Raw genomic sequence first — 12,413 nt, 5'->3', positions numbered from 1 at the left:
CACCCAGGCAGGTGCACACAATCAGCAGACTCTGGAGAGGCTGGGAGTGCAGAGGAGAGGAACAGAGCCAGTGCCTGATTCAGCACAAGAAACTGACACAATGGCCAGCCAGGACACAGAGAGAGATCGAGGGGAAAGGAAGAGAAAACTTAAATTCAGCCAAAAGGAACTGCAGGTACTTGTGGAGGAGGTGGTAAAGCAGCACCATAAACTGTTCGGAAAACAGTCACTGCAAATGGCTGAATCGGAGAAAAGGAAGATCTGGCTGGGAATCCAGGCGCAGGTGAATTCCATGGGAGTGACCCCCCGGGACATTGATGTCCTCAAGAAGCGATGGTACGACATCCGTATCATCACAAAGAGGAAGATGGCGGAACTGAAGAAAGAGGCCAGCCGGACAGGAGGAGGAAGGAACAGGGCACCTGCCCTGACAGAACTTGAGGAGCTCGTGGAGTCTACAATTGAGCCTGAAAGTGTCGTGGGGATTGGGGATGCAGACAGCTCTGCCAGAGCCGCCACAAAACAAGGTAAGATGCATGCACAGCATTGTGCCCCCCCTACCCCTATCCCAAATCCCCAATTGGGCAATGAGAATCCCACTCCGGTACAGGTGTTAGTGCATACCAGCAATGCATTATGGGAGATGTAGTCTGTGAAACCCCAAACATGACAAAAATTGCGCAGAACAACTAGGCATGTTACACACATTAGCGATAAGCAGGCATAGGACAATGAGAGAGTGTTACAGAAATGTATTATGATGATAGCAATGCAGGGCTGCAGGTACACTGAGCTGATGTTGAATTTCTGTCCACAGGCGATACTTCGCGCAGGACTGCACAGGAGAAGGGAGAGAGGGCACCCCGGAAGGACAGCTCAGAGAAGACCACCACAAGTTCTGGCCAGACAACAGCACCACAGCCAGCCGCACCACCACAGCCAGCCTCGCCACCACATCCAGCATCGCCACTCCATCTGGCCTCACCCGCATCGACACCACCTGCATTGTTCAGGTCTAGGAGGCGTGCTGTTGCAAGATTACATGTCTCAATCAATCCATCATGGCATTTATAAAGCGCGCTACTCACCCGGGAGGGTCTCAAGGCGCTGGGGGAGGGGCTATGTAACTGCTCGAACAGCCAGGTCTTGAGCTGCTTTCTGAAGGAGAGATGGTCTTGGGTTCGCCGAAGGTGGGTGGGGAGGGAGTTCCAGGTCTTGGCTGCCAGGTAGGAGAAGGATCTTCCTCCAGCGTTGGCTCTGCGGATGCGTGGTACGGTGGCGAGGGCGTGGCTGGTCGATCGTAGCTGGCTGGTGGGCGTGTAGAAGGTCATGCGGTCGTTGAGGTACTTGGGGCCCAGGTCGTGGAGAGCCTTGTGTGCGTGGGTGAGGAGTCTGAACGTGATTCTCTTGCTGACGGGGAGCCAGTGCAGGTCTCTCAGGTGTCCGGTGATGTGGCTATGTCGGGGGAGGTCCAGGATGAGTCGTGCGGAGGCGTTCTGGATGCGTTGGAGTCTTTTTTGAAGTTTGGCTGTGGTTCCGGCGTAGAGGGTGTTCCCGTAGTCCAGTCGGCTGGTGACAAGTGCCTGGGTAACGGTCTTCCTGGTTTCAGTGGGGATCCATCTGAAGATCTTGCGGAGCATGCGCAGGGCGTTGAAGCATGAAGATGAGACGGTGTTGACTTGTCTGGTCATCGACAGGGAGGTGTCCAGGATGAAGCCCAGGTTGCGTGCGTGGTCCGTTGGCTTGGGAGCGGTGCCCAGGGCCGGGGGCCACCAGGAGTCATCCCAGGCGGAGGGTGATGATCCCAGGATGAGGACTTCCGTCTTGTCTGAGTTCAGTTTAAGGCGGCTGTTCCTCATCCAGTCGGCGACGTCTTTCATCCCTTCGTGTAGGTTGGCTCTGGCGGTGGTGGGGTCGTTGGTGAGGGAGAGGATCAGCTGGGTGTCATCGGCGTAGGAGATAATGTTGAGGTTGTGTTGGCGTGCGATGGCTGCGAGGGGGCTCATGTAGACGTTGAAGAGGGTTGGACTGAGTGAAGATCCTTGTGGTACGCCGCAGATGACTTCGGTGGCCTCGGATCTGAACGGGGGGAGGCGGACTCTCTGGGTTCTTCCGGCGAGGAACGAGATGATCCACTCCAGTGCTTTCTCTCGGATTCCGATGTTGCTGAGGCGCTTCACTAGGGTGCAGTGGCAGACGGTGTTGAACGCCGCAGAGAGGTCCAAGAGGATGAGAGCCGCTGTTTCCCCGTTGTCGATCAGGGTTCGGATGTCGTTGGTGGCTGCGATAAGGGCGGTCTCGGTGCTGTGGTTGGCCCGAAACCTGGACTGCGAGGGGTCGAGGGATTCGTTCGTCTCGAGGAAGGCGGCAAGCTGTCTGTTGACGGTCTTCTCGATGACTTTGGCCGGAAAAGGAAGGAGCGAGATGGGACGGTAGTTCTTGAGGTCGGTGGGGTCCGCCGTTGGTTTCTTCAGGAGGGCGGTAAGCTCGGCGTGCTTCCAGCTCTCCAGGAAGGTGGCGGTGTGGAAGGAGGAGTTGATGATGTCCCGGAGATGGGGTGCGATGATGGCGTCGGCTTTGTTGAAGACGTGGTGTGGGCAGGGGTCGGTTGGTGATCCGGAGTGGATGGAGTTCATCGTGCGGGTGGTGTCTTCGGTGCTGATCGGGGTCCAGTTGTAGAGGGTGGTGGTGTCGGGCGTTGGTTCGGTGATAGGGTGCGTGGTCTGTGCGTCGAAGCTGTTGTGTATGTCGCTGATCTTGCGGTTGAAGAACGCGGCGAGTGAGTTGCAGAGGTCTTGCGAGGGCGTGATGTCGTTGTTTCCGGCGCTGGGGAGTCCTCATCAGAAGACTCGAGGGCTGCGGAAACATCCACTGTGCCACTGGATGGTTGCCATGCCGGTGTGCACTCCGCCTCTGAGGGAGCACACACAGGTGCCAGACGTCGCCGCAGGGCTCGGGTGCGCAGTCCACCTCCACAGGGTGAGAGCCATGGGGTGTTCTTAGGGCTGGAGGCCACCATGGTCAAGGTACAGCGCCTACAAGGAAAGGCAATCTTGTCAGTCCAGCGCCAAATGAAGGACCTCAATGACACAATGGGCAATATTGACAGGGGCATAAGCGCAATGGCTGAGGGCATGAGGGAGATGGCTGCAGGCATGCGGGACATGTCCCAGTCCGTTATGCTGCTGTGCACGAAGATGGATGAGGACAGAGTTGCACGGCACAGGGAGAGGCAAAAGAAAGATCACCACACAAGGGCAGTGACCCGCCTGGCAACTGCCACTTCGCTGCTCTGCAGGCGCTCCGTGGCAATGCAGGAGGGGCTTGCGCACTGCAGCAATGATGTGTCAAGGGGGATGGTGAAGGTGACCAGTGCACTTGAGGTGCTGCTAACAAGCCAGTCAGCCACAACTGGTGCTGTGGATGCTGGGGACAGCGAAGACACCACCAGTAGGAGCAGCATTACCCCCCCTGTCACATACACACGGAGGAGCAACAGACGGCATGGGGCTGCCACTGGTACCACAGCCAGTGAGGAGACTCAATCCCTTGCATCCCGCACTGTAGTGCGTGGGCGCAGACACTGAGGCTGCACACAATTGCAGGACACAGTTGGGTGAAGTAACCCTTGACTTCAAACTCTTGTTTTCACATGATTGATAGGGCCATTTTTGGCGTTGTGTTGTGGCGTAGTGCCGCATGATTAAAACTACGTCATGGCATACAACTACTGGCTGTGTCCCCTTACTTACTTAGAAATAGTTGCATGTGATCTCTGCCCGTCTTTCTCTCCCATCTGTTGCTGTTGCCACTCCTGCTGCGTTGGGCTCTGGCTGTGCAGACTCATCGTCATTGTCCTCAAAATCTGTTATTTCCACCTCTGTACCTGTCTTCGTGGCAAGGTTGTGCAGCATTGCACAAGTGGCAATGATCTTGCAGCAGATGATGGGTGTGTACTGGCGTGTGCCTCCCCTTTTGTGGAGGCAGCGGAACCTGCTTTTCAATAGTCCAAACGTGCGCTCCACCACGTTGCGTGTTGATTTGTGTGCCACATTATATCGTCTTTCACTCAGGGTTGATGGGTGTAGGTAGGGAGTGAGGATGAATGACCGCACGGCATATGCACTATCGCCTAGGTGAGTAAGAGAATAGCATTAGTCACATGCCTCAATACACATTAATTTGCGATAAGTATTAGGGAGTGTCACAGTGATTTACCTAGCAGGTATCCTTCTCCAAATTCTCCGGCAACCAATCGTGTGTAGATCCCACTGTTCTGGAAGATGAAGGAGTCGTGGGTGCTCCCAGGGAACTTAGCTACGATATCAGTGATTATGTTGCCTGCATCGCAGATAACCTGCACATTTATGGAGTGGGTGGACTTTCTGTTCCTGTAGATGTGCTCAGTGGCTGCTGGTGGGCAGATTGGAATGTGTGTGCCATCAATACAGCCTATGACATGCGGGAAGTGTGCCATCTGGTAAAAGTCTGTCTTTGTTTTCTGCAGTTCAGCCTGTGTGTTTGGGAAGCTAATGTAGTGTTGCATTCTCTGCATCATGGCATCCAGGAACTTCCTGAAGAAACGGGACAGGCAACTCTGGGATACCCCGCCTACCGCAGCTATCACCCCCTGGTAACTGCCAGATGCTAGTAGATGTAGGCTACAGAGCACCTGCACATGTGGTTGTATGGCATGCGCCCTTGTTGTTGGCTGGTCCAGGAGTGGGTGCAGGTCCATTATCAGGTCCATGATGGTTTGGGGTTGTAGCCTGTACCTTTCATGTATCTCAGCCTCAGTCTGTTGGAAGAGTGTGATGCGCTGTCTGTAAATGCGTTCCTCCCGTCTCCAAATACTCAGACCTGCTGCCTGTAGACGTAGGCGCCTTGCAATCACATACAGAGCGGCCATGGTGTTCACGCTGTTGCATTTTGGGATTGCTTATATGCACTGTGGCTGTTTACCACCTGATTTCAATCTGTGTTAATTACCGACTCTTAAATACCAAATTTCATGGAATTCGTAAATACCGAATTTACCTACATCTCAGGTATCGTTTTACCATTTCATATTTACCGAATCGGTAAATATGAATTCGGTAATTATGAATCGGTATATTTGGATTCGGTAAAGATGAATCGGTATTTACCGATTCCTATTTACCGAATCCTTCTTTTTGGACTCCTACATCTCAATTGCCTAAATACCGGTCGGTAACGGGATATTTACCGAATTTCGGCCGTTACCGACCGGTATTTAGCTACCTACATATTGCCACAAGTAACCAATGTTGCTAAATCCTGTTTCTGACAACTAAAACTGTTAAAAACGTTGTTAACCTTTTTGGAGAATAATTTTCATATGCCAGTAATAAATGCACAAATACAAACAAGACTTCATTATGGCAATGCTACCTTGCTTCACTCAACACACTCATTCAACAACTTCAAGTAGTACAAAATGCTGCTGCACACCTCATTACAAGGGAATCAAGGAGTGAACTCAATACCCCTATCTGACACAGACTACACTGGCTCCCAGTGAAACAGAGAATTGCCTTAAATGCGGTCCTCATTTATCAAGCTGCTAAACGATGCTGTCCAGAATGTCTAGCTAATACATTTTATTGTTACCTCCCAGCCCACAATCTAAGATCTAGTTGGCTTTTTTTAGTAGCTGTCACCAAAGCCAGAACTGTCAGTGTGAGTGACAGATCTTTCTTAGTGGCGGCTGCTGAACTATGGAATGCTTTCTCCCTCCGTCTGTACACACAACCGTCAATATGGCATCATGGCACTCTAACTTTCCAGAGAGATTACAGGCAGACCTCTATGCTTGGTTGTAGAGGGGCGTGGTTGTAGTATGACTTATGTGGAAAAGTTGGGCGAGGAGTTTGAGGTGCTGACACGTGGCCAGGCCGTTTGGTGGTGAATGTGGTGTTGCTTATATGAGTACTTATATTTTAGAGGTATGTGGGAGAGGCAGCTCACACTTCATTCAGCTTCCTTGTACCTGAACTTGATGATTTCTTGAGTTGGAAAAGTTTCCTGCTCTCTGTTGTGGTTCACCATTTCTACCATTGATGGATCCTTGGTTGAGTTGCTTATGTGACAATCTTGCACTGTTTTTCAAGGAAAAAATTGAGACTATCATTCGAAACCTGAGCACTTCCCCACACTGGTCGGCCCAACCAGCCCTGAGGTCGTCATCATTGATTATGGAGTGGTGAGCCCAGGGTGCCAGCCTATGGACTGCTTGTGGGAGTTTCCCTCCATTACTGAGGCGGATTTCGATAAACTGGCTCAAGGGATTTCCTCGGGCTCTCCTCTCGACCCCATTCCCCCTAAAAACTGGAAGACATCCGGAGAGGAACTCTTTCCCACTCTTTGCAGGATCTGCAATCAATCCCTGCGTAGTGGCTTAGTTCCTACTCCCTGGTAGCAGGCTCTTATTAGGCCACTGTTGAAGAAACCCTCTCTGAACCCTGAGTGTCTACAGAATTATCGACCCATCTCCCTGCTACCATTCCCGGCAAAAATTGCCGAGCGCTGGTGAGCTCGTGTCTCTCCAAACATCTGGAGCAGAATCATTTCCTGGACGAAATACAATTCGGCTTTCGTCCAGCCCATGGCACCGAAACAGCTCTACTTACTGCCATGGAGGACCTTCGTATGCGTGCAGACAGGGGCCAGGCAGTAGCCTTGATCCTGCTGGACCTGTCTGCCGCATTCGATACGGTCAATCACGTGATTCTATTGGAGAGACTAAGAGAGGCCGGGGTGGGTGGCACTGCCCTGCATTGGTTTCACTCCTTCCTGCGGGATAGGAAGCAGGCTGTGTCCCTCCCCCCGTTTCAATCGGCCTTCTCCCCGGTGATCCATGGGGTGCCTCAAGGCTCGTCCATCAGCCTGATTTTATTTAACGTCTACCTAAAACCACTGATCACGTTAATAAAATCCCACAGGCTAAAAGTAATTAATTACGCCGACGACACTCAGCTCATCCTCTCTTGGGAGGGTGAGGAATCGATTCCTTTGGAATCGTTTCATGTCTGTCTGCGAGACACGGCTGGCTGGTTACACAATAATTTCTTACAGTTCAACGCCTCCAAAACCGAAGTTTTGTTCTGTGCCGGAAGTCGGATTGCCCGCCCGTTCCCGGCGGAGTTTTGGCCCCCTGAAATTTCAGAAAAGCCACAGCCGGTCACCACGGTTCGCAATCTGGGTGTTATGATGGACAACAAACTCAGCATGGAAGCCCAGGTTGTGAAAACAGTGTCCACCTGCTCGGCCCTTATTCGTTCTCTTCGCAAGATCTTGCCACTCCTTCCCTCACAGGCCCGGGCCTTAATAGTCAGGTGTACCATTCTTAGTCGCCTTGACTATTGCAATGCGCTGTTGCTCGAGGCTCCGTCCGTGTTGCTAGACAGACTCCAAAGAGTTCAAACAGCCGCTGCCAAACTGGCCCTGGGTTGGCCTAGGAGATCTTCGGCCACTGCGGCAATGGCCGAGCTTCACTGGCTCCCTATGAAACAGCGAATTGCTTTTAAATCTCTCTGTCTTGTTTTTAAAGCTTTACATGGAGTCGGGCCCGGCCCCCTGCAATCTATGTTTGACTGGTACATTCCAACCAGAGCCCTCCGATCTACTACGGCCTGTCTTGTCAAAGTACCAAGATTTAAAAAGGTCAGGACAGGAGGAAGATCTTTCAAGGTTGCAGCAGCTAAACTTTGGAACAGCTTGCCTTTGGATGTCCGTCAAACTAGTGAACTTCTCCCTTTTAGGAAACGGGTCAAAACGTGGCTGTTTCCTAGATGTTAACTGTTCACTATCCTACTGTCATCTCTCAGTGCATCTATTTTAGGAGTTATCTTCAGCGCCAGGATACCTGTAAGGTGATAGCTGCGCTATATAAATGTTTTAAATAAATAAATAAAATATGTATTACTTAAGGATCAAAATACATGTTTTGACCTTCCAAAGGGGTAATTGGTTCTCTAGTTTGCGTATCTGCTGGGGTGGGAGTTCTCAGCTTGGTGACTTTGACTGAGCAAGACTGTCCTCGAATTTAGGCTTTGTTGAAGCATGGCACTTTCAACTGTAGAAGTGTGTTGTGTTGGAGACTTTGACTAGGATGGGGGTTCAGAAAATGTTTCACGTTTCTGTGCTGTTCTTGTTTTGTTACACACAGTGGGTTGTACGCAATCTAGTGAGACATTGGGAGCCAGGACAAGATCACAAGCACTGAGGTGATGTGATTCCATGGTTTCAGGAGTAGAAGTAGCCAGGTTGCTGAGATTTGCATCCATTGCAGTTTTTCTTGAAGAGGGATTTCAAAGAACCTTGGTATAAACTCCAGGGGCCTAGTCACAAACTGCAATTTGTAATTCAGTTAGAAGTACTGCATTTTGTAATATGTATAGTAGTACTACAAAAGTACTAATAATGTACTACAAAATGCTGTTCACAAACCTATGTGCAGAGGCTCTGTCTCTGCCTCTCCTATCTTTTTCTGTATGGAGATCTACACCCGAACAGGGAATCTAAGGATACGTTTCAACAGTAAATGTGGAAGGGACAGAGGGAAGAATGGGGAATACTCACTACTGAAGGGGAGGGATTAAATGAGGATTAAGCAGGGGTTAAGGTAGGGTTATGTAGGGGTTTAGGTAGGGACACAAACCCAGTTACAAAAGAGTAAACCCAATGTTAGTCATAAACCTCCCTTCTGAAGTTACTCAGCAAAAAAGGATCCAAAAAAGGACCCAAAACAGTCTTAAATGTACTCCAGAACTGTAAATCCAGCACCACCTATGACCACTCACAGATATTGCAACGCCCTCCCACAGAAAGTAATGGAGGTAGGGACTTAACATAAAACCACCTAGAAACTGATGTCAGAATGCACTAACTTTTTGTAATTTTATTTTTTATAATTGCTCTTTATTAGTTTATACAAGTCCACTCCACAGATCATATTTCAGGTAAACATTGAGCCCCCCCATCCCTCTACAGCAACACTAATTGAACCACCATACCCCCCTTCCCACAGTTCAGCAGGGGGCCCCAATGCGGAGGACGTGAGGTATCGTGGGCATATGTCCCATCTGTTTAAGAGTAATTATCAGTTACTCAGGCCCACCTCTTCCGTGCTGCTGCGCCGCTCTTCTTCCTCCCTACTTTTTTTTAGGGCTTTCTCCTGCTTTTCCCTCGTTTCTTACTGCTTTCTCCTTCCTTTCCCCAACTTTGAGTGCTTTCTTCTGCTTTTCCCTCGTTTCTTACTGCTTTCTCCTTCCTTTCCCCAACTTTTGAGTGCTTTCTTCTGCTTTTCCCTCATTTTTTACTTCTTTGTCCGTCCTCTTCCCCTGTTTTTCTGAGTGCTTTTCTCCTGCGTTTGCCTCTTTTTACTGCTTTCTCGTTCTTCCTGTTTTTCTGGGTGCTTTTTCCTGATTTTCACTCGTTTTCCCACGCTTCTCCTTGATTTTTCCTAATTTGCCGCTCCGGCCTGCCACCCATTTACCATCTCCTGTCTAATCTCGCACACCGCCTCCCATCGCCCCTCCCTCCTCCCAGGACCTATATTAAAATAAGATGTCGACCACTTGGAGTAACAGAAACAACTCTTTTATTTCAGTACTTCAAGGGACAATTACAACAGCCTTCTTAATGGAGGCCGCAGTGCGACCTCATTGAGCAGACCCGCTCTCCCGTGCTGCTGCACAGCTCTGCTTTCTCCCACGTTTTCCCTTGTTTTTTACTGCTGTCTCCTTTCTTTCCCCCGTTTTTCTGAATACTTTCTCATGCATTTTTCCTCGTTTTTTACTGCTTTCTCCTTCCTTTCCCTCTGTTTGTCTGATTGATTTTCCTGCTTTTGTCTCTTTTGTTTAACTATTTCTCATTCGCCTCCTCTGTTTTTCAGTGATTTTTCATGCTTTACCCTCGCTTTTCACTCCTTCTCCCTGTTTTTTCCTCATTTGCCGCCCATGCCTGCCACCCGTTTTCCTACCTAGTCCCTATAAATCCTCATTCATCATGTTCTAGGTGGAATGATGTGAAACAAAGTAATAAACCATGAAGAATAATGCCCGTGCTTCTGCCCGAGTAACAAAATGATAAAGTACCGCAGCAGCCCAGTGCACTTCCCACACCTTTGGACAGTCTCGCTTTGGGACCCTGCCTGGCCACAGCACCCCCGCCAGTGCTCCATTTTCTATCCAACACTCACCACTCCTTACTGTTGCCAGTATCCACAGTGCGCTATGGTCCTCTGCCCCATTTCGTTCAGGGTGGTCTATCGTCAAGTCTGACCTCCATTTTGATGACATGAGAGTCATATATTGTTATGCCTTTGGCCACCCCACTCTGCTGACTTGCCGTGTGCAGGGCTTTCTGCTCTGCCATAGCCTTTTTTGGATGCCATCTAGCCAGATTGCCACTGAGGTGGCCCGAAGCTTTCCAAGCCATCGCAGTGCGATGCTGATAGAGTGCCAGGTCTACCAATGTGACAATCTAACTTATTGTTTTTGTTCTGCGCCATCCACCCCAACGAACCACTTCCAGGTGTGGGAGCCAGCGCCCTACCTATGAGGTCTGACATTCGGGTCAACGCCTCCATCTCAACTCGTTGAATCCCGCGGCACTCCCATACCATATGGTAAAAGGGCGCCTCAGATGCAGCACAACTCTGGCACCCCGCTGTTGTCCCTGGGAACATCTGCCCTATGCGCCTTGGGAAGAAGTACGCCTGATGCAGGCAATCAAACTGCAGGTATTTAAAGAGTGCATTCTGTGAGATGCTTTTAGTGTATTATTTTGCTGCCTTCCAAAGCTGTCAGTGAGGATCGTCTGCAAACACTGGGCCCACTTGGCCCTGTGTCACAGCTTGGCTTTGTCAGTTGTTCTTGAACCCACAAGCACTGCTGTATGAATCTATCAATCAATATAAAACATTCTCATGAAATGATTAAGACAAAGTTGCTTAACATGTTCTGTTGTATATAGTTCTCTAGCCCCAAAAATATAATGTTCTGTGATAACCTAATACATACACCACTCCTAAATTGACATATAACGATTTAGTGATGTTAATGTGTAGTCTTTTTTCATAAAACAGTACACAAGTAATCTGTCTGTTCTACAATACTGTTGATGACAAAAATTCGGTAGCCCATAGCCCAATGCATTTCGGGATGCACTGCCTTCTTCAGGGGCTGGACAATCATGACTGAAACAATAAATAAATGAAACAAACAAAAAAATGGCAAATTGATTATTTTCTTGCACAACAAACCATTGTCTGTGAGTGTTTACCAAATGTTTCATGATACAAGCTTTCATGTGTTTTCAAGGAACACACGGAAATGTTGAGTTTAAGTTCTTTAGTTCTCTAGTAAAGCCCTGGATCAGAGAGGCAATGCAGCACAGATTCTGTTGGATCTCTCTGCGGCCTTCGATTCGGTCCATCACGACCTTCTGATGGATCATTTGTCGGCATGCGGGATTCAGGGCAAAACCTGGAACTACTAAACGCCTTCCTAACTGATTTTCTTTCAGATATTGGCTCACACTCAGACTGAATAGTTGAAATTTGAAACATATTGAAATTAATCACTGCAGACTCCATTTATCAACATCTGCGAGTAAGGTACAGCCCCCAGTATTTATGACTTTGTAGGGGAGTAAATAGGGATTAGATTAAAATTCTAAAATCATGTTTTATGTCACATTTTTACAGCATCAACCCAGTCCCGGTCCTGAGGAGAACCCAAGAAATTAAGAAGGGTTCGAAACGTGTTGAACCAGCTGGTTGGGGAAGATAACCATTTAATAAAAAATCTGAAATTTGGAAATATGGTATAACATGTTCCTGCAATACCAAACCCCCACTAACACACACCGGCAGGATGCATAGTGTGATTGATTGATTGATTGAAAAATCTGTAATCCGCCAGTTGTCTTGTTCTTATATTCAAGGACTGGTCTTTTTCACAATTGTGTTGTTTTTTATTTTCAAATGTTATTGTTTGAGTATGTTTAATCACTGATGAAAAATGTTTATATGGAAAAAAGACAAAAAGAAGTTGCCCTTCAAAAAAGGCGTGATAAATGTTTGTAATTGTTTTTCGAACGGAGAATTGAGTGTGAAATAAATCACGAGGGCCATCATATTGAAAATGTGGTTCTTACAAAAAATTGAATTAATTGATTTCAGCACCTAGACATCATTACTGTTGATATTTTCCTAAAAGAGGCTCAGCCTAGGTGCTTTGAATGAGCCCAACCCCCCACTCTTATACAATGTTTGAATCAGGGAATTTCCCCAAAACATGGAAGCTAGCATCAATACTTCCATTGCTGAAAAAACACAATTCAGATCCTATGGATCCCAACAATTTCCGGCCAATGTCTCGCCTTCC

The 12,413-nt window shown here is 48.6% G+C and overlaps 1 long non-coding RNA gene across 3 annotated transcripts in view; it reads left to right on the top strand.

Annotated features, from left to right (window-relative positions):
- The window catches only part of LOC146801797 (uncharacterized), a 148,466-nt gene extending 136,343 nt beyond the window's left edge, over positions 1-12,123 (top strand). The window contains exons 4-5 of one of the 3 annotated variants that reach the window (XR_014968074.1): positions 11,551-11,641; positions 11,732-12,123. This is a non-coding gene — a long non-coding RNA (uncharacterized LOC146801797). Of the gene's footprint in view, positions 1-817; positions 1,809-11,550; positions 11,642-11,731 lie in introns of those variants that run through there. The other 2 variants (XR_014968073.1, XR_014968075.1) reach the window with 2 other exon arrangements.
- The last annotated feature ends 290 nt before the right edge of the window (positions 12,124-12,413 follow it).

Source organism: Triturus cristatus, chromosome 8, assembly GCF_964204655.1.
Source record: "Triturus cristatus chromosome 8, aTriCri1.1, whole genome shotgun sequence".
NCBI classification, from domain to species: domain Eukaryota; kingdom Metazoa; phylum Chordata; class Amphibia; order Caudata; family Salamandridae; genus Triturus; species Triturus cristatus.
Note: the sequence above shows the minus strand (reverse complement) of the source record. Positions and strands in the feature narration are given on the sequence as shown.